Source organism: Thalassophryne amazonica, chromosome 21 (genome assembly GCF_902500255.1).
Source record: "Thalassophryne amazonica chromosome 21, fThaAma1.1, whole genome shotgun sequence".
Taxonomy (NCBI): Eukaryota; Metazoa; Chordata; class Actinopteri; order Batrachoidiformes; family Batrachoididae; genus Thalassophryne; species Thalassophryne amazonica.
The window spans coordinates 19,986,090-20,005,958 of NC_047123.1; the positions used below are offsets into that span (position 1 = coordinate 19,986,090).

At 39.1% G+C, this 19,869-nt stretch overlaps 1 pseudogene; it reads right to left on the bottom strand.

Moving 5' to 3' along the window:
- Positions 1 to 1,133: 1,133 nt before the first annotated feature.
- LOC117503114 lies at positions 1,134 to 17,612 on the bottom strand (annotated as a pseudogene).
- Between the last annotated feature and the right edge of the window lie 2,257 nt (positions 17,613 to 19,869).

The following is a 19,869-nucleotide window of genomic DNA, read 5'->3' on the forward strand; positions in this document are numbered from 1 at the left end:
ACCAGAAACAGGTGAAAAATGCCATTTCTAAGTTTTCAAAAGTTGATGTTGGGTCAACGTCAACAGGGTAATATACTGTTATGTATGAACTTTATAAAAAAGTGGTGTCACCAAACAAGAAGAAGGATAATGTCATTTAAAAAAGTTTATTTTCAGCTACTGAAGTATCCATCTCAGACTCTTCTGGTGGCATTTTCACCTATTCAGCAGTAAGAAGCTGAAGAAGCAGTTTACTATGAGGTTTACAGCCACAGGCTTACATTGTACAATAATTTAGCCCTTGATGATGTTAGCATTTTAACAAACCATTAAACTTTCATTGTGCTTGTCCAGAGTGAAAAGCTGAACCCAAAAAGGTCTAAAAATAGAGTTCATGTTGAAAAATCCAGAGTACCCCTTTAAATGGCTTAAATAATTTCTTCAAGTGCTACAAAACCACAAAAATATCACAACTGGGTAGAGTATATCACACGAAGGAGGTTCATTCTTGTTTCAAAATGAGAAGCTATTTCCAGTAATAGTACTGACATAAACAATGCAAATGATATAGAAAAGAGGCACTAGTTTTTCACATTTGGACCTGATATTACATTTTCTCAAAGTGTAAGTTGATGTGTACATAAAAAATACATTGCTTGCGATTAGCATAGCATGCAAACAAAATGGAGTCTGTGAGATGAGTCAGCAAAATTTCAGTTACTAATGTAAAAAACTACTGCATGTTCAGCTTTGAAACTTTGGATTTTGATAGATACAGGTGAGGACATGAGAACCTCCTGTCTTTAGCCATGTTTGCATTTTTTAACATAGCAGTTTGCAGTTATTAATTTTTACATACAAGCTCAAATAAGAATGTTGGCACAGTGGGCCACATCTAGGCCTTTTGGTTACATGCGAAATATATACAGCCTTGTTGTAAATACAGCGTCTTGGGCTTTTATCAGACCGTGTCAATCCATCTATAAACTAAACTGTACGCATATGCAAGAGTGTAGAAAATATCAAAATGATGAAATAATTTGTACATCTGCCTTCAGAAAGACAGAAAAGGATTTTCTGAGAACAGCGATCGGTGAGTGCAGCCAGACGTTTAGTCCCTGGAGGATCACCTCTTGCAGGAAATTCCACGTCTGCTCCCTGCAGTACACATAAGCCCATGTATTTGAGAAATGCATAAAGGAAAATATACAATATGCTGTAATAATATACAAAAACATGCTTTTATAATACAAGAGTCTCAGAGAAAATACTTAATGAAAGTTAAAACAGCGACAATGCCTACTGGTTTTCCAGCTGACTGCTGTAAATTACTGCTCACACATTTCAGTTTTTTTTTTTTTTAAATTTAAATCAGTTTTAAGGATTGTGTTACTCCTGTGTGATATGGTGGATATCTATGAAAAGATGTTCACATAAAATTGACGAAACACTCCTTTTTTGTATTTACGAAAGCAGTAAAGCCACTTGTTTTCCAAAACAAGCACAGCTGACAAACTGACATTTGTGCTCAATGTCAGGTTTCACAACTTTGTTCTTGTAAATGTGGGCAGACGTTTAAGCCTCAGCTTTGTTTGTCGATGTGATCGAGGTGAGCCAAGTTCCCTCATTCTCACTTCATCTTCAGGAACCTGGAAAAAAAAAACCCCAAAACAAAACAAAATTGAAAATTCTTTAAAGTAATTGGTTGAAGCATTTGTTTCATTTTGTGTTTTCAGCACTTCAAGATTGTGACTCATTGTCTGAAGCAATTGGTTCATTTGTTGTTATGAGCTTTTCAAAATAAAATGATTCATTTCTGATAATCATTTTGCAAAGTAATTGTTTTAAAAAGGTAATAGTCTGAAGCATTTGTTTTGATCATTTCAGCACAGCAAGTTAATTTCAGAAACAAAAGTTTATTTTGATTTTTCAAAAAAAAATTTAATTTTGTGATGCTTTGTGAGTGTTTTGAAACAGTGGATTGTTTTGTGAGACAAATGTTCATTTGATTCATAATGGTTTGTTTCCAACACCCCTGTGGGTGGGACCTGGTGGGATGAGTTTAAGTTTAAAATCCACCCCGTAGCTGTGCCTGTAATATGTGATCGTAATGCATATAGTTCACATCCCTCCTCATGAACGTACAAACCGTGTACAATCAATATTTTCCTGTACTGCACCATTTGGAATACTAGACGACTGCAGGAACACGTACGACGAATGAAATTTTTATTACCTCCCAATAAATGGAATCGTCAAAGCAGTTCTGGTCTGGAGGCTGTCCAAAGAATGGCAACTTCATTATAAGCCCTGGAAATAAATTTCAGTTTAATTAGACAATCTGGAGCCTCGACTCAAGTCCTGTTCCTGAACTGAAAAGATCTTTTGTAACGGCTGATGAAGCCTCTTTTCTGCTGCATTTGTCATCGTCCACCCACCTGTGATGGCACCTCCAACCAAAGCGAAACCAAGTGATGAAGCCAGAGCAGCAGCCTGCATGGCTGCCTGACCACTGAGGAGGTGGACAGGGAAAGGAGAACATCTTCAAAGATCTACTCACATTTAATACATGTACATGCAGGGATGGCTGGTGTAAATGGGTTAACAGGGCTAAGCCCTCCCTATCTTTTACAAAAATAAATAAATAAATAAAAATGAAAAATAAAATGTTATACAGAAACAGACAGACAGATAAAAGTGAAACATTAAGTTAGAAAGAACCCAGAGAGAGTATAACCTAAAACAAACCATAAATGCATACCTAACACAATACTTAGTTTTTATATTTAATAATTGTAAACAAATTACAAAAAAAAAACCAAAACATTTTGTCATTATGGGGTGTTGTGAGGAGACTTTTGAGTTGAAAAAAAGGCTGTAACATTAAAAAAAAATGTGGAAAAAGTGAAGCACTGTGAATACTTACCGGATGCACTGTAAAGATATGAAAAAGAGCTCAAAGGAGTGATATCAATGCGATCACTGTATTTGTTACCCCATCCACCCAAAATCACCAATCAATCAATCAATCAATCAATTTTTTTTATATAGCGCCAAATCACAACAAACAGTTGCCCCAAGGCGCGTTATATTATAAGGCAAGGCCATACAATAATTATGTAAAACCCCAACGGTCAAAACGACCCCCTGTGAGCAAGCACTTGGCTACAGTGGGAAGGAAAAACTCCCTTTTAACAGGAAGAAACCTCCAGCAGAACCAGGCTCAGGGAGGGGCAGTCTTCTGCTGGGACTGGTTGGGGCTGAGGGAGAGAACCAGGAAAAAGACATGCTGTGGAGGGGAGCAGAGATCGATCACTAATGATTAAATGCAGAGTGGTGCATACAGAGCAAAAAGAGAAAGAAACAGTGCATCATGGGAACCCCCCAGCAGTCTACGTCTATAGCAGCATAACTAAGGGATGGTTCAGGGTCACCTGATCCAGCCCTAACTATAAGCTTTAGCAAAAAGGAAAGTTTTAAGCCTAATCTTAAAAGTAGAGAGGGTGTCTGTCTCCCTGATCTGAATTGGGAGCTGGTTCCACAGGAGAGGAGCCTGAAAGCTGAAGGCTCTGCCTCCCATTCTACTCTTACAAACCCTAGGAACTACAAGTAAGCCTGCAGTCTGAGAGCGAAGCGCTCTATTGGGGTGATATGGTACTACGAGGTCCCTAAGATAAGATGGGACCTGATTATTCAAAACCTTATAAGTAAGAAGAAGAATTTTAAATTCTATTCTAGAATTAACAGGAAGCCAATGAAGAGAGGCCAATATGGGTGAGATATGCTCTCTCCTTCTAGTCCCCGTCAGTACTCTAGCTGCAGCATTTTGAATTAACTGAAGGCTTTTTAGGGAACTTTTAGGACAACCTGATAATAATGAATTACAATAGTCCAGCCTAGAGGAAATAAATGCATGAATTAGTTTTTCAGCATCACTGTGGGGCCAAGTACAATAACTTCAGTTTTATCTGAGTTTAAAAGCAGGAAATTAGAGGTCATCCATGTCTTTATGTCTGTAAGACAATCCTGCAGTTTAGCTAATTGGTGTGTGTCCTCTGGCTTCATGGATAGATAAAGCTGGGTATCATCTGCGTAACAATGAAAATTTAAGCAATACCGTCTAATAATACTGCCTAAGGGAAGCATGTATAAGTGAATAAAATTGGTCCTAGCACAGAACCTTGTGGAACTCCATAATTAACTTTAGTCTGTGAAGAAGATTCCCCATTTACATGAACAAATTGTAATCTATTAGACAAATATGATTCAAACCACCGCAGCGCAGTGCCTTTAATACCTATGGCATGCTCTAATCTCTGTAATAAAATTTTATGGTCAACAGTATCAAAAGCAGCACTGAGGTCTAACAGAACAAGCACAGAGATGAGTCCACTGTCTGAGGCCATAAGAAGATCATTTGTAACCTTCACTAATGCTGTTTCTGTACTATGATGAATTCTAAAACCTGACTGAAACTCTTCAAATAGACCATTCCTCTGCAGATGATCAGTTAGCTGTTTTACAACTACCCTTTCAAGAATTTTTGAGAGAAAAGGAAGGTTGGAGATTTGCCTATAATTAGCTAAGATAGCTGGGTCAAGTGATGGCTTTTTAAGTAATGGTTTAATTACTGCCACCTTAAAAGCCTGTGGTACATAGCCAACTAACAAAGATAGATTGATCATATTTAAGATCGAAGCATTAAATAATGGTAGGGCTTCCTTGAGCAGCCTGGTAGGAATGGGGTCTAACAAACATGTTGATGGTTTGGATGAAGTAACTAATGAAAATAACTCAGACAGAACAATCGGAGAGAAAGAGTCTAACCAAATACAGGCATCACTGAAAGCAGCCAAAGATAACGATACGTCTTTGGGATGGTTATGAGTAATTTTTTCTCTAATAGTTAAAATTTTGTTAGCAAAGAAAGTCATGAAGTCATTACTAGTTAAAGTTAATGGAATACTCAGCTCAATAGAGCTCTGACTCTTTGTCAGCCTGGCTACAGTGCTGAAAAGAAACCTGGGGTTGTTCTTATTTTCTTCAATTAGTGATGAGTAGAAAGATGTCCTAGCTTTACGGAGGGCTTTTTTATAAAGCAACAGACTCTTTTTCCAGGCTAAGTGAAGGTCTTCTAAATTAGTGAGACGCCATTTCCTCTCCAACTTACGGGTTATCTGCTTTAAGCTGCGAGTTTGTGAGTTATACCACGGAGTCAGGCACTTCTGATTTAAAGCTCTCTTTTTTAGAGGAGCTACAGCATCCAAAGTTGTCTTCAATGAGGATGTAAAACTATTGACGAGATACTCTATCTCACTTACAGAGTTTAGGTAGCTACTCTGCACTGTGTTGGTATATGGCATTAGAGAACATAAAGAAGGAATCATATCCTTAAACCTAGTTATAGCGCTTTCTGAAAGACTTCTAGTGTAATGAAACTTATTCCCCACTGCTGGGTAGTCCATCAGAGTAAATGTAAATGTTATTAAGAAATGATCAGACAGAAGGGAGTTTTCAGGGAATACTGTTAAGTCTTCAATTTCCATACCATAAGTCACCACCAGCCACCACTGCGTACATGAAAAGCTGGAATAACCTGGGCCTTACTTCTTTTTGCCTAAAGCCACAGCTACAATGCCTGCCAATCCTCCCAGGATGCCTGGCATGCCATGTAGATTGTGGACTCCACAGGTATCATGGATACCCAGGCTGGAAGCCAGGATGGGCTACAGAAGGGAGAAAAGGTGTGTTTTGAAAAAAAATATTAAAAATGGTCAGGCCAGCCTCCACATCAACAGCATCTATACAGAAATTTTAAAACATTATATTTACATGTTTAAAGGGGTTATTATATTTTTTTTCTGGATGGGGGGGGAGGGGGGGGGGTTGCTAGATTTTTGCTTGATTGTCCACCAGAACATTAAATGAGGCAATTGTTATATTTACTGTTTCAAGCATTCCAGTGTAGCATTTTTGACACTAATTGTTCCATTTTGAACAATTTCAAGCTTTTTGAACCATTTTGAATCAGTATGTCATTGTCTCAAACTGTTGGTTCACATAGAGTTTGAAAGACCAAATGAACCATTGGATTTATTTAAAGCATTTTTTTTTCCTGCTTCAACATACTCAAACACTAAATGACACTTTTGCTTCAGAAAACAATGGCGTTTCAAAGTATTTCAAACTCCCAAGTGAACCAACTGTTTGAGACAATGATGTACTAGATGAAAATGGTTGAAACAGCATGAAAGTGCTGTAAATAGCTATTAATGCAGAAAATGATCCATTATTTGGAAATGCTTAAAGTGTTTTAAAACAGTGAGTCATTTGCTGAAGATATTGATTCATTTGGTGCAAAGCTTTGCATACACAGTGTGTAGAATAATTAAAAATAAAAATAATAATTCTCAAAAATTTTTAGCCAAAAAAACAAAACAAAACAAACGAAAAAAACAACAAAAACCTCATAAAATAAATTTTGAGCTGATTTAAATCCATTTCATGGACTTTCCCCCTCATAAACATCATTGTTTTGCACCCTTCACTTATTATTTCACTCACATTTAAGTATTTGAATCCAAGGGTTGAGATGATGCCCGCCAATAATCCAATCAACATCGCCCCATATGGGCCGATGTCCATGTCAGCACAGGTTCCCACGGCAACGCCTCCAGCCAGAGTAGCATTCTGAACATGAACCTATAGCACATAGAGATGTTTTATATCAATATGTTTTATTTATAATTCTTCAAATGGTGCTGCAAAGTGAATTCTGTCTGACCATGTCCAGTTTTCCTTTGTGCTCCACCAAGCTGGAGATGGCATAAGCCGAGAGCACGCAGGCAGCCAGGGACAGATAGGTGTTGATCACCGCTGTGAGCTGAGTGAGGCCCGGGTCAGCGATGGCCGAGTTAAAACTGGGCCAGAACATCCACAGGAAGACTGTTCCTGTAGTCAAAACAAACAAAAACCATCTTGAGATGATATTCAAAGGGTTGTACCTCTATTAATTTTTCTCCATGGTTCTTTTTGTCCACTAGGTGACGTGTCATGTGAGGTGAGTCGTATGCAGACAGAGGTATATAAAGGTTAAAAAAAAGCCAATCATTTAGAGCGGGATGGAGACAAGACCATCTATATAGAGTCATCCAAGTCAAGAACAAGCATTTAAAGGGTCGAGTGCGAGGTCAAGACCAAGAGTTTGCGATTTTGGAGTGGTAGAGACTGCATCAAGAAGACTGAGTCTTTTAAGAAGGCAAGAACGAGTCAAGTCCAATACCATCACCACCTAGGGGAGGTGATTCAGCGTTGGGCTTCAGACCAGTGGATCCTCAGTTCAAAACCCAACCAGACCTTGAGCAAGGTCCTTAATCCCCAAGTTTCTCCCGGTGTGTAGTGAGTACCTTGCATGGCAGCACTCTGACATCAGTGTGTTTGGGTGAATGTGAGGCATAAGTGTAAAGCTCTTTGAGCATCTGATGCAGATGGAGAAGCGCTATATAAATGCAGTCCATTTACCTAAAAAAAAACACAAGTCTGTTTTCAAGTCCATGTATTTAATTAGACTTAACATTACCCGTGTTAATATTCAAAACTGAAATTTCTGTCGTGGAGACAGGCTCAGCAGCTCAGTTGAGGTCAACCTGAGCGTTATTTGAGGTCAAAAATTCAAAAAAGAAGCATCCAAAAGAGAGTATGAGGTACGTCTCTAGGATTGACATTGAGTTCTGTTGACATCTCACATTAGAGTGTGTAATAACTGCTACGTATGAGGATTTCATATTCACAAAGTGTGATATTTAAGGGCATTATGTACCTTCCGGTGTAAGTCAGCACAATTACACAATCTGTCAGGCATGGAACACTGTGCAAAACAAACAAAATATTGTGCTACTCAACATGGTGATTTAATTAATGTGCATACTTATTCTAGTCTGAGACAGATCAAAATGAGTAGAATTGCTCTCAATCCAAGACGAGACCTAATAAGTGCAAAGGTGAACTCAAGACCAAAAGTGTGGAACAACTTCACACAGGTGTGTCAAAAAGCTTCCACATCGTTTGATTACCAGTACTTTTTTTTTTCCTCTGTGTTAACCAACGTCACCACAGATGTGCAGCCTTTAGTTGTTCACCACCTGGTTTTCAAGGTGTTTTCCCAGTTTACATTAATGGATTCTTTTACATCCCTCTCAGAATCATCATTATCAAGTATCAGCACCATCTTGATGACATCCCACTTATATTGGGCAGAACATGCAATATGCAGACCAATGTCAGCCATGACATAACCATCACAAAGGGACCTCTTATAGTCACAGAGGGTGAGATCAACTGGAGTACTCCGGTTCAGGCAAGGGAGCCTAGTTTGAAAGCAATCTTTAAGTAGATGCCCCTGTCCTCACTGCCACCAAAGTGCCATTCTCAGACTGGCCTTATCAGCCACACGTACGCTCAAGAAAAGTAGGCCTATTCTCCATAAAATCCCTTCCGTCCTCATCGAAATAATGTATGAACAACAACAACAATTTGACCCAAATTACCTTGACCTTTATCTAAACAATTCACCTCTGGGTGCCCTTGCCAGGGTAATTTTGGAATCCACCTAAGGTTTGCCACATTTGCCCCAAATCAAGTTGAAAAATTCCTTGACATTGACAAGTATTTTTTCTTTGTGGGTAATTTTGGGGTCAACTGCCGTTGACATCCCAAGTTTTATAGAAATTAGTGTTGGCAAGTGTCACCTCATATGTGCAATTCCAGAACCCATATGCATATGTTACCAAGTTTGGTGTAATTTAAGTGAAAGACTTCAGTTTTGACCTTGATGCCAATTACCTTGACTTTAGTGATTGACCATTAGTTTAATTTGACTTCATCTGGGCAATTCCAGAACTTACCAGCATATGTGTGCCTAGTTTGGTGCAAATCAGAGTGAAAAACGTCAATTTTGTCCTTTGACAACAACCTTACCCCTAGTGATTGACCTTTGACAAGTGTCACCTCACATGGGCAATTCCAGAACCCACCTGTATATGTGTACCAAGTTAGCTGTACAGTGAAGTGAAAAACCGTTTACCCCAAAGATTGACAATTTAAGGGCAATTGTTTGGTTGACTGTCATCTACATATCAAGTTGGATGGAAAATGGCAAAAGGATTTCTAAGTTTACCTTTAACTTTTAAAGATGAAACCAAAAATTTGACCTTTAACCCCAATGACCTTGAGTTTTAACAAAACAAACACCTGCTCGGCATTTCTCGGGTCAACCTACACACACACACACACACACACACACACAGCATGTTTGGTGCAAATGACCCAAGCATCTTGGGGAAGAGTAGCAGAACAAACATTTCTCAAGTTATAGAATAATTTCAGAGTTGCTCATGGCAACTTGGGACCATTCCCAAACTATGATGACTGAGCGATGGTGACTTTCCACAGATGGCCCTGGCCTATCACACAGCTTGCATCAAGATTGACCACAAATCAACTCTTCAACCTTCTTGTGCTTAATGAGTGATTCTTTAACTACGGGCACTATTGGCCTTGTAAATGTAATTTCCACCACACCATTACCTTACAATATAAAGCGCCTTGGGGCAACTGCTTGTTGTGATTTGGCGCTATATACATGTGCTCTGATGTCACTGTTTATCTCCATAGAAACTACCCCAAACAATCTTTCATACAAACTGTTTAAAGGGACATTACAGTGTTGTGGTGGAAATTACGGCAATAGTGTGGGACAACTACATTTTGTTTAAAAATAATCAGTTGTATGGACATTGAATACCCCAATTATGTTTTGATTATTTTACTGATATTTTATTCAGAGATATTTTAAAACATTAGAAAAAACGTTTCTTTACCATTCATTTTATCATTGAAGATCAAAAGTCTGGGTGTGGGACAGCACAAACGGCAATATTTACATATAATGATGCTGAAAAAGGTGAAAAAGTCATCATAGACTACTAGAACAATTTCTTAACACACTTTCATTGTAAAGATAACTATAAATGTGTGAAATTTCCCCTTTTTTCTGTTTTTCATACAATATGATCAAAGGACATAGTAAGTGCCCGTAGTCTAAGAATCACCCTAATATCATAAAAGTGTGACAACCCCTTAACTGGAATGAGTACATTAATTTATTTTTAGACTGATGAAGCCACTTGAGTAGTGAAATATTTCAAAGACAATACAAGACATCCAATTGGTTTTGATATCTTCTACTGGAATGACTGAAATTCTTTATGGACAGTTTAGGATTTTCTACCAATCATAGCCAAACATATCGGAATGATAAACAGATCCCTCGTTCTTGTCGCCATTTCTTAAAGCTGGTCGGTATAACACTCGAGAAACGGCCAGGCCAAGTAGGCTCCATACGCATGAATGATCATGGACGCTCCAACATCATGAGCCTGGGATAAGAAGGGCGACATAACCTCAACAACACCATTCACTTTATATTACAAGCGATTACAATTTTGAGGCATACTCACATTTAACACGTTGGCCACCAAATGCTCATTAATGGAAAAGATGTGATCTCTAGTATGGTCATTGATGAGGAGCTGCACAGGGCTGGTTTTACCCAGAACTGCTCCAAAAGAATCAGGACTGTTGCAGTGCTGAAGTCTGCGTTGATTATCCTTCAGGAAGATATAAGAGATTTAGGGATTCAGTAGCAGTACAGTGGAACAAGAAAACACAAAGCATAGCTGTGAAAGGGGGCATTGCGATAATCTGGCGCATACTTGAATATGTTGACTTTGACTTTGCCGTCGTCCAGGTGCCAAATGCCCTGCATGAAGAGGCCCCACTGCAGGCCGAAGGCAGCGAGGAGTAAGTTGACCCCAACGCTGCTGAAGCCATATCTCTTCAGGAAGGTCATCAGGAAGCCAAAGCCAATGAAGATCATTACGTGAACATCCGGAACACTGGAAAGAAAATACAGAAGTCCACACCTGCTACTGTTTTGATTTGACATTCCTTCAAGAATACTCAGAAGGAAGACTTCCATCCAAATAGAGATTAGGCATTGCTATAATTTCACTGATGTAGCTTTTCTTTACTGTCTGTTTTTAATAGATTATGTGAGCAGTTAAGAATGAATAACTTTCACAGTGGCTGTGTTGTCTGTCATGACTTGTTAGCTGGAAACTGAACTTGTTTATCCAGGGTTGGGACCAGGAAGCAGAGTTGTAGTCTTACACACCTCTCTGCAGCTTCTCTCCCCCTGCCATCCCCTCATTACCCCATCCCCGTAGAGACAGTGTCTGCTCCCAGACCACCAATAACCAGCAAAAATCTTTTTTAAGCATAAAATTCAACAAGAAAAATAATATAGCACCTTCAACATTCACCACAGACTAAAACAGTTAAATGGGTCTATTAACATTAGGTCCCTCTCTTCTAAGTCCCTGTGGTAAATGATATAATAATTGATCAACATATTGATTATTCTGCCTTACAGAACCTGGTTAAGCAGATGAATATGTTAGTTAAATGAGTCAACACCCCAGAGTCACACTAACTCGTAGCACGGGCCGAGGCGGAGGATAGCAGCCATCTTCCATCCAGCTTATTAATAATCAAAAACCCAGACAGAGCGTTAATTCATTTGAAAGCTTGACTCTTCGTCTTGTCCATCCAAATTGGAAGTCCAAAAACCAGTTTATTTGTTATTATCTATCGTCCACCTGGTCGTACTGTGAGTTTCTCTGTGAATTTGCAGACCTTTTGTCTGACTTAGTGCTTAGCTCAGATAAGATAATTATAGTGGGCAATTTTAACATCCACACAGATGCTGAGAATGAACAGCCTCAGCACTGCATTTAATCTATTATTAGACTCTATGGCTTTGCTCAAAAAGTAAATGAGTCCACCCACCACTTTAATCATATCTTAGATCTTGTTCTGACCTTATGGTATGGAAATAGAAGACTTAACAGTATTCCCTGAAAACTCCCTTCTGTCTGATCATTTCTTAATAACATTTACATTTACTCTGATGGACTACCCAGCAGTGGGGAATAAGTTTCATTACACTAGAAGTCTTTCAGAAAGCGCTGTAACTAGGTTTAAGGATATGATTCCTTCTTTATGTTCTCTAATGCCATATACCAACCACAGTGCAGAGTAGCTACCTAAACTCTGTAAGTGCGATAGAGTATCTCGTCAATAGTTTTACATCCTCATTGAAGACAACTTTGGATGCTGTAGCTCCTCTGAAAAAGAGAGCTTTAAATCAGAAGTGCCTGACTCCGTGGTATAACTCATAAACTCGTAGCTTAAAACAGATAACCCGTAAGTTGGAGAGGAAATGGCGTCTCACTAATTTAGAAGATCCTTCACTTAGCCTGAAAAGAGTCTGTTGCTCTATAAAAAAAAGCCCTCCGTAAAGCTAGGACATCTTTCTACTCATCACTAATTGAAGAAATAAGAACAACCCCAGGTTTCTTTTCAGCACTGTAGCCAGGCTGACAAAGAGTCAGAGCTCTATTGAGCTGAGTATTCCATTAACTTTAACTAGTAATGACTTCATGACTTTCTTTTGCTAACAAAATTTTAACTATTAGAGAAAAATTACTCATAACCATCCCAAGACGTATCGTTATCTTTGGCTGCTTTCAGTGATGCCGGTATTTGGTTAGACTCTTTCTCTCCGATTGTCCTGTCTGAGGTTATTTTCATTAGTTACTTCATCCAAACCATCAACATGTTTATTAGGACCCCATTCCTACCAGGCTGGTCAAGGAAGCCCTACCATTATTTATGCTTCGATCTTAAATATGATCAATCTATCTTTGTTAGTTGGCTATGTACCACAGGCTTTTTAAGGTGGCAGTAATTAAACCATTACTTAAAAGCCATCACTTTGACCCAGCTATCTTAGCTAATTATAGGCCAATCTCCAACCTTCCTTTTCTCTCAAAATTCTTGAAGGGTAGTGTTGTAAAACAGCTAACTGATCATCTGCAGAGGAATGGTCTATTTGAAGAGTTTCAGTCAGGTTTTAGAATTCATCATAGTACAGAAACAGCATTAGTGAAGGTTACAATGATCTTCGTATGGCCTCGGACAGTGGACTCCTCTCTGTGGCTTGTTCTGTTAGACCTCAGTGCTGCTTTAGATACTGTTGACCATAAAATTTTATTACAGAGATTAGAGCATGCCATAGGTGTTAAAGGCACTGCGCTGTGGTGGTTTGACTCATATTATGTCTAATAGATTACAATTTGTTCATGTAAATGGGGAATCTTCTTCCAGACTAAAGTTAATTAGTCCACAAGGTTCTGTGCTAGGACCAATTTTATTCACTTTATACATGCTTCCCTTAGGCAGTATTATTAGACGGTTATTGCTTAATTTTCATTGTTACGCAGATGATACCCAGCTTATCTATCCATGAAGCCAGAGGACAAACACCAATTAGCTTAAACTGCAGGCTTGTCTTACAGACATAAAGACATGGATGCCTCTAATTTTCTGCCTTTTAAACTCAGATAAAAACTGAAGTTATTGTACTTGGCCCCACAAATCTTAGAAACATGGTGTCTAACCAGATCCTTACTCTGGATGGCATTACCCTGACCTCTAGTAATACTGTGAGAAATCTTGGAGTCATTTTTGATCAGAATATGTCATTCAAAGCGCATATTAAACAAATATGTAGGACTGCTTTTTTGCATTTACGCAATATCTCTAAAATTAGAAAGGTCTTGTCTCAGAGTGATGCTGAAAAACTAATTCATGCATTTATTTCCTCTAGGCTGGACTATTGTAATTCATTATTATCAGGGTTGTCCTAAAAGTTCCCTAAAAAGCCTTCAGTTAATTCAAAATGCTGCAGCTAGAGTACTGACGGGGACTAGAAGGAGAGAGCATATCTCACCCATATTGGCCTCTCTTCATTGGCTCCTGTTAATTCTAGAATAGAATTTAAAATTCTTCTTCTTACTTATAAGGTTTTGAATAATCAGGTCCAATCTTATCTTAGGGACCTCGTATACCATATCACCCCAATAGAGTGCTTCGCTCTCAGCCTGCAGGCTTACTTGTAGTTCCTAGGGTTTGTAAGAGTAGAATGGGAGGCAGAGCCTTCAGCTTTCAGGCTCCTCTCCTGTGGAACCAGCTCCCAATTCAGATCAGGGAGACAGACACCCTCTCTACTTTTAGATTAGCTTAAAACTTTCCTTTTTGCTAAAGCTTATAGTTAGGGCTGGATCAGGTGACCCTGAACCATCCCTTAGTTATGCTGCTATAGACGTAGACTGCTGGGGGGTTCCCATGATGCACTGTTTCTTTCTCTTTTTGCTCTGAATGCACCACTCTGCATTTAATCATTAGTGATTGATCTCTGCTCCCCTCCACAGCATGTCCTTTTTCCTGGTTCTCTCCCTCAGCCCCAACCAGTCCCAGCAGAAGACTGCCCCTCCCTGAGCCTGGTTCTGCTGGAGGTTTCTTCCTGTTAAAAGGGAGTTTTTCCTTCCCACTGTAGCCAAGTGCTTGCTCACAGGGGTCGTTTTGACCGTTGGGTTTTACCTAATTATTGTATGGCCTTGCCTTACAATATAAAGCGCCTTGGGGCAACTGTTTGTTGTGATTTGGCGCTATATAAAAAAAAATTGTTTGATTGATTGGTTTATGGACAAGATTTTGGGAAACATCTCTGATGTTCTTCATGTTCTGCTGTTTCTTTTGCAGTTTATTAAGTCTGAACTTTTGAAGTCAGGGGAGAGAGAATATTCAACATGAACTTGTAATTTTGCCTCATGGAGCTGTGGTACATGACTGAATGGCAATGACAGATGACACTATCAATCAATCAACTCTGAATAACTCACTTCTGTGGCTGTGATTGGAGAGCCTGTTTATATACATAGCAACCTTATTGACCAATCAGAAAGTGCAACTTCTGGTTGCCAAATGCAATTAGGGACTGATCTGAAGGACTTCTCTTGTGGAAAATACAGTGCATCCGGAAAGTATTCACAGCGTTTCACATTTAGACATTTTTTGTTATGTTACAGCCTTATTCCAAAATGAATGTTATTCTTTTTTTCCTTCAAAATTCTACACACAATACCCCATAATGACAATGTGAAAAAGTTTTTTTTTTTTTTTTTTTAGATTTTTGCAAATTTATTAAAATAGAAAACTAAGAAATCACATGGACATAAGTATTCACATGAAGCTCAAAATTGAGCTTAGGTGGGTCCAGCTTCCAGTGATCACCTTGAGATGTTTCTACAGCCTAATTGGAGTCCACCTGGGGTAAATTCAGTTGATGAGACATGATTTTGAAAGGCACACACCTGTCTACATATAATGTCTCACAATTGACAGTGCATGTAAGAGCACAAACTAAGCATGTAGTCAAAGGAATGTCTGTAGGCCTCTGAGACAGGATTGTCTCGAGGCACAAATCTGTGGGTACAGAAACATTTCTGCTGCTTTGAAGGTCCCAGTGAGCACAGTGGCCTCCATCATCCATAAATGGAAGAAGATCAGGTCCACCAGGACTCTTTCTGGAGCTGGCCACCTGTCTAAACTGGGCAATTAGGGAGAATGACTTTAGTCAAGGAGGTTGACCAAGAACGTGATGGTCACTCGGTCAGAGCTCCAGCATTCCTCTTGTGGAGAGAGGAGAACCTCCAGAAGGACAACCATCTCTGCAGCAATCCACTAATCAGGCCTGTATGGTAGAGGGGCCAGACGGAAGCAGCTGGAAGACATGGCAGCCCACCTGGAGTTTGCCAAAAGGCACCTAAAGGACTCTCAGACCATGAAAAACAAAATTCTCTGGTCTGATGAGATGAAGATTGAACTGTTGGTGTGAATGCCAGGTGTCATGTTTGGAGGAAACCAGGCACCATCACTACAGTGAAGCATGGTGGTGGCAGCATCATGCTATGGGGATGTTTTTCAGCAGCAGTAACTGGGAGACTAGTCAGGATTGAGGGAAAGATGAATGCAACAATGGACAGAGACATCCTGGATGAAAACCTGCTCCAGAGCGCTCTTGACCTCAGACTGGGGCGACAGTTCATCTTTCAGCAGGACAATGAGCCTAAGCACACAGCCAAGATATCAAAGGAGTGCTTCAGGACACCTCTGTGAATGTCCTTGAGTGGTCCAGCCAGAGCCCAGACCTGAATCTGATTGAACATCTCTGGAGAGATCTGAAAATGGCTGTGCACCGACGCTCCCCATCCAACCTGATGGAGCTTGAGAAGTGCTGCAAAGAGGAATGAACAAAACTGCCCAAGATAGGAGCACCAAGCTTCTGGCATCATATTGAAGAAGACCTAAATCAATTTTATTTATATAGTATGTCTATGAAGATGAGATGAGAAGAGCAGTGGTAGCTACCACACACCTAGACTTTGGAATTGAAAGAAACTGAGAAGTTGTTTCAGGCCAAATGTATCTTAACCAGATGTACTCATAATTTCCTTAATGCATGTGATGATAATATTATTCCCTGCAATAAGCCCAGACATTTCCATTCAGTGCCAGGCAAGTGTAACCACACCTGCTCCTAATTTCCATCATCCAGGTATCCACTACCATCTAGAAGGTCTTCAACAGCTGGAAAGCAGGTCTATTTGGAAAACAAAACTTTTTTAATTGATTAGATAACATATCTATCTATCTATCTATCTATCTATCTATCTATCTATCTATCTATCTATCTATCTATCTATCTATCTATCTATCTATCTATCTATCTATCTATCTATCTATCTAATCTATCTATCTATCTATCTATCTATCTATCTATCTATCTATCTATCTATCTATCTGGGGGTTTTCCAGAGCCTGCAAATATGACCCCTTTAAAGGTGGGCAAACCAAATCTGACTTGATTAATATTCTTTCTTTCTTTCAATGTTTGGTAAAGATTTTTTGCATTTTTTGCCAAAATTTTGTGCCTTTTTATTTTGACATTTTTCTAATCTCTTAATAATTAAAAACCCAGGCATCCAACTTCAAAAACATTTGGAATATTTTAAGTTTCATTTATTATAGTGGTCGTGTAAGCATATACCCATGACAATATTTTATTTTATAATGTTTTAATATTTTCTTCTCATAATAGTTTTTTATTTTAGCTCTACTGATTGTCTTATTAATTTTGTATGCGTTATGTCTTCTTTTGTAATGATGATGTAAAGTATTTAAGAAATTGTTAGGAAAACACTGAACAAATTATATATATATATATATATATATATATATATATATATAGATATATATATATATATATATATATATATATATATATATATATATATATATATATATAAGTAGCAATAGTGTTATTATTATTATGACGCATGCACTTACTGGGTAAAGGGGTCATAGGATTCTCTTCAGGATGAGTCTCATTTGAGTGTCCATGTCCATGTCCCTTTCCGTCATCGTAGACGACAAAGACAGCAAACAGAATTATGGTGATAATCTCCAGAACCAAGGCCACGATGGGAAATTTCAGCCTCATATTGGTGGCATACGTGGGCATTCTCACACCAGGTCAGGCTGTCTCTGACTGACTGTCTGTCCCACGTTATCTCTCTTCTACACAAGTTCTTGCTGTGTGCAGGAAGAGAAGAAAGTGGGTGTCTGTTTTTAACTGATACAGGTTTGGTGGGGGCCACTGACAGAGCAGAAGACCGGGGCCGGCATGTGAACGCTAACTGCCCTCTTACACTTAGCCTCTTGAGGATGGGCTTCCTCTGAGGACGTTGGTGGCTCCAAAACAAAACATGCAATGAGAGATCAAGCAAAAAGTGGATGTGAGAGGGATATAGCTAATGAACTCCTTCGTCCTCAGTTTTCAGCATCAAAGTTTAATTTTTTTTTTCTCGATAGAGCAGTTAAAGAATGCATGATTCTGCAAAAGAATATTTATAACTACTGATAAAGTTATATGATCACCAGCATTTGTTGGCTTGTCTGATTGATTTCTCCACTTTATTATTTATATGGCACATATTCTGAGCACAAATTAAGATGCAGCCTGCAAAGTAGTTGGATTTAGTCTCTTAATGAGTTATGGGTGTGTTTTGGCCATAACATACAATAAATCAGTGTCACATATCATTCCCACTTGGTGCATTAAGATATTGAGACTGTGAACGCAGAAATGAGAGGTTTTCTGCCACATCAGACAAACTATGAAGTTAAGAAAGATTTATAAGAAAAAAATGTGGTACAAATCTGAGTTAATAACTTTTTTCCATTCCTTTGACTTGTATGTCATTGTTAATTTTTTGTTTTCAATTTAGTTTTGTGGTAGTTTGAGTCACTAAAGCCTCATTCTCACTTCCACTATGTATCTGGAAGGTCATGGCTTGAAACTTTGGAAAATCTTATCATCTCTTGTATTTCTGTGGAGCCAGTGATGTTGTACATGCCATGACATCATGGAAATTTATGCATTTCCAGAAATCCTAAGGCTGTGCGAAGAATACTATAGGTGTGCTACGGTTGTTTTTTCACGTTACCTGGTATGTGTTAAGTCATCAAATCACACGCTAGACCACATCCATGGGCAACTGTGATCTTCACATGGTGGGTTATAGGGTGCAAAACAAAACTATGAAAACAAAAAAAATCGCAATAGTTTTTGCACAATTATTTTTAGCACCATAACCACCTGCTGATTTTTGAACAATTAACTACACCTTCTTCCACCTTTTGTGCTTTATTACATACACAACTGTGCAATTTATCTTGTGCAATACTCTTACCATATATATATATATATACGAGGTTCTGTCAATAAAGTAACGGTCCTTTTATTTTTTTCAAAAACTATAATGGATTTCATTCATATGTTGTTTTACGTCAGACATGCTTGAAACCCTCGTGCGCATGCGTGAGTTTTTCCACGCCTGTCGGTGACATCATTCGCCTGTGAGCACTCCTTGTGGGAGGAGTCGTCCAGCCCCTCGTCGGAATTCCTTTGTCTGAGAAGTTGCTGAGAGACTGGCGCGTTGTTTGATCAAAATTTTTTCTAAACCTGTGAGACACATCGAAGTGGACACGGTTCGAAAATTAAGCTGGTTTTCAGTGAAAATTTTAACGGCTGATGAGAGATTTTGAGGTGATTCTGTCGCTTTAAGGACTTCCCACGGTGCGAGACGTCGCTCAGCGCTCTCAGGCGCCGTCGTCAGCCTGTTCAAGCTGAAAACCTCCACATTTCAGGTTCTATTGATCCAGGACGTTGTGAGAGAACAGAGAAGTTTCAGAAGAAGTCGGTTTCAGCATTTTATCCGGATATTCCACTGTTAAAGGAGATTTTTTTAATGAAAGACGTGCGGACAGATGCGTGCGTCGGCACGCAGCCGACGCGGTGCGGCGGCACAGGAAAAACACCTCCGTGTTGATAACCATTTGTAAAATCCAGGCGGCTTTTGATGGCTTTCAGTGGAGTGAGTATAGGAGAAATTGTTAACAGGCAGGACATGTTCCAACTTGTCCTTAAGGCTTTCAACAGAGGTGTTTTTTCCTGTGGCGGAGCGTCCCGTCCGCACTCTTTCATTAAAAAAATCTCCTTTAACAGTGGAATATCCGGATAAAATGCTGAAACCGACTTCTTCTGAAACTTCTCTGTTCTCTCACGGCGTCCTGGATCAATAGAACCTGAAATGTGGAGGTTTTCAGCTTGAACAGGCTGACGACGGCGCCTGAGAGCGCTGAGCGACGTCTCGCACCGTGGGAAGTCCTTAAAGCGACAGAATCACCTCAAAATCTCTCATCAGCCATTAAAATTTCACTGAAAACCACTTCGATGTGTCTCACAGGTTTAGAAAAAAATTTTGATCAAACAAAGCGCCAGTCTCTCAGCAACTTCTCAGACAA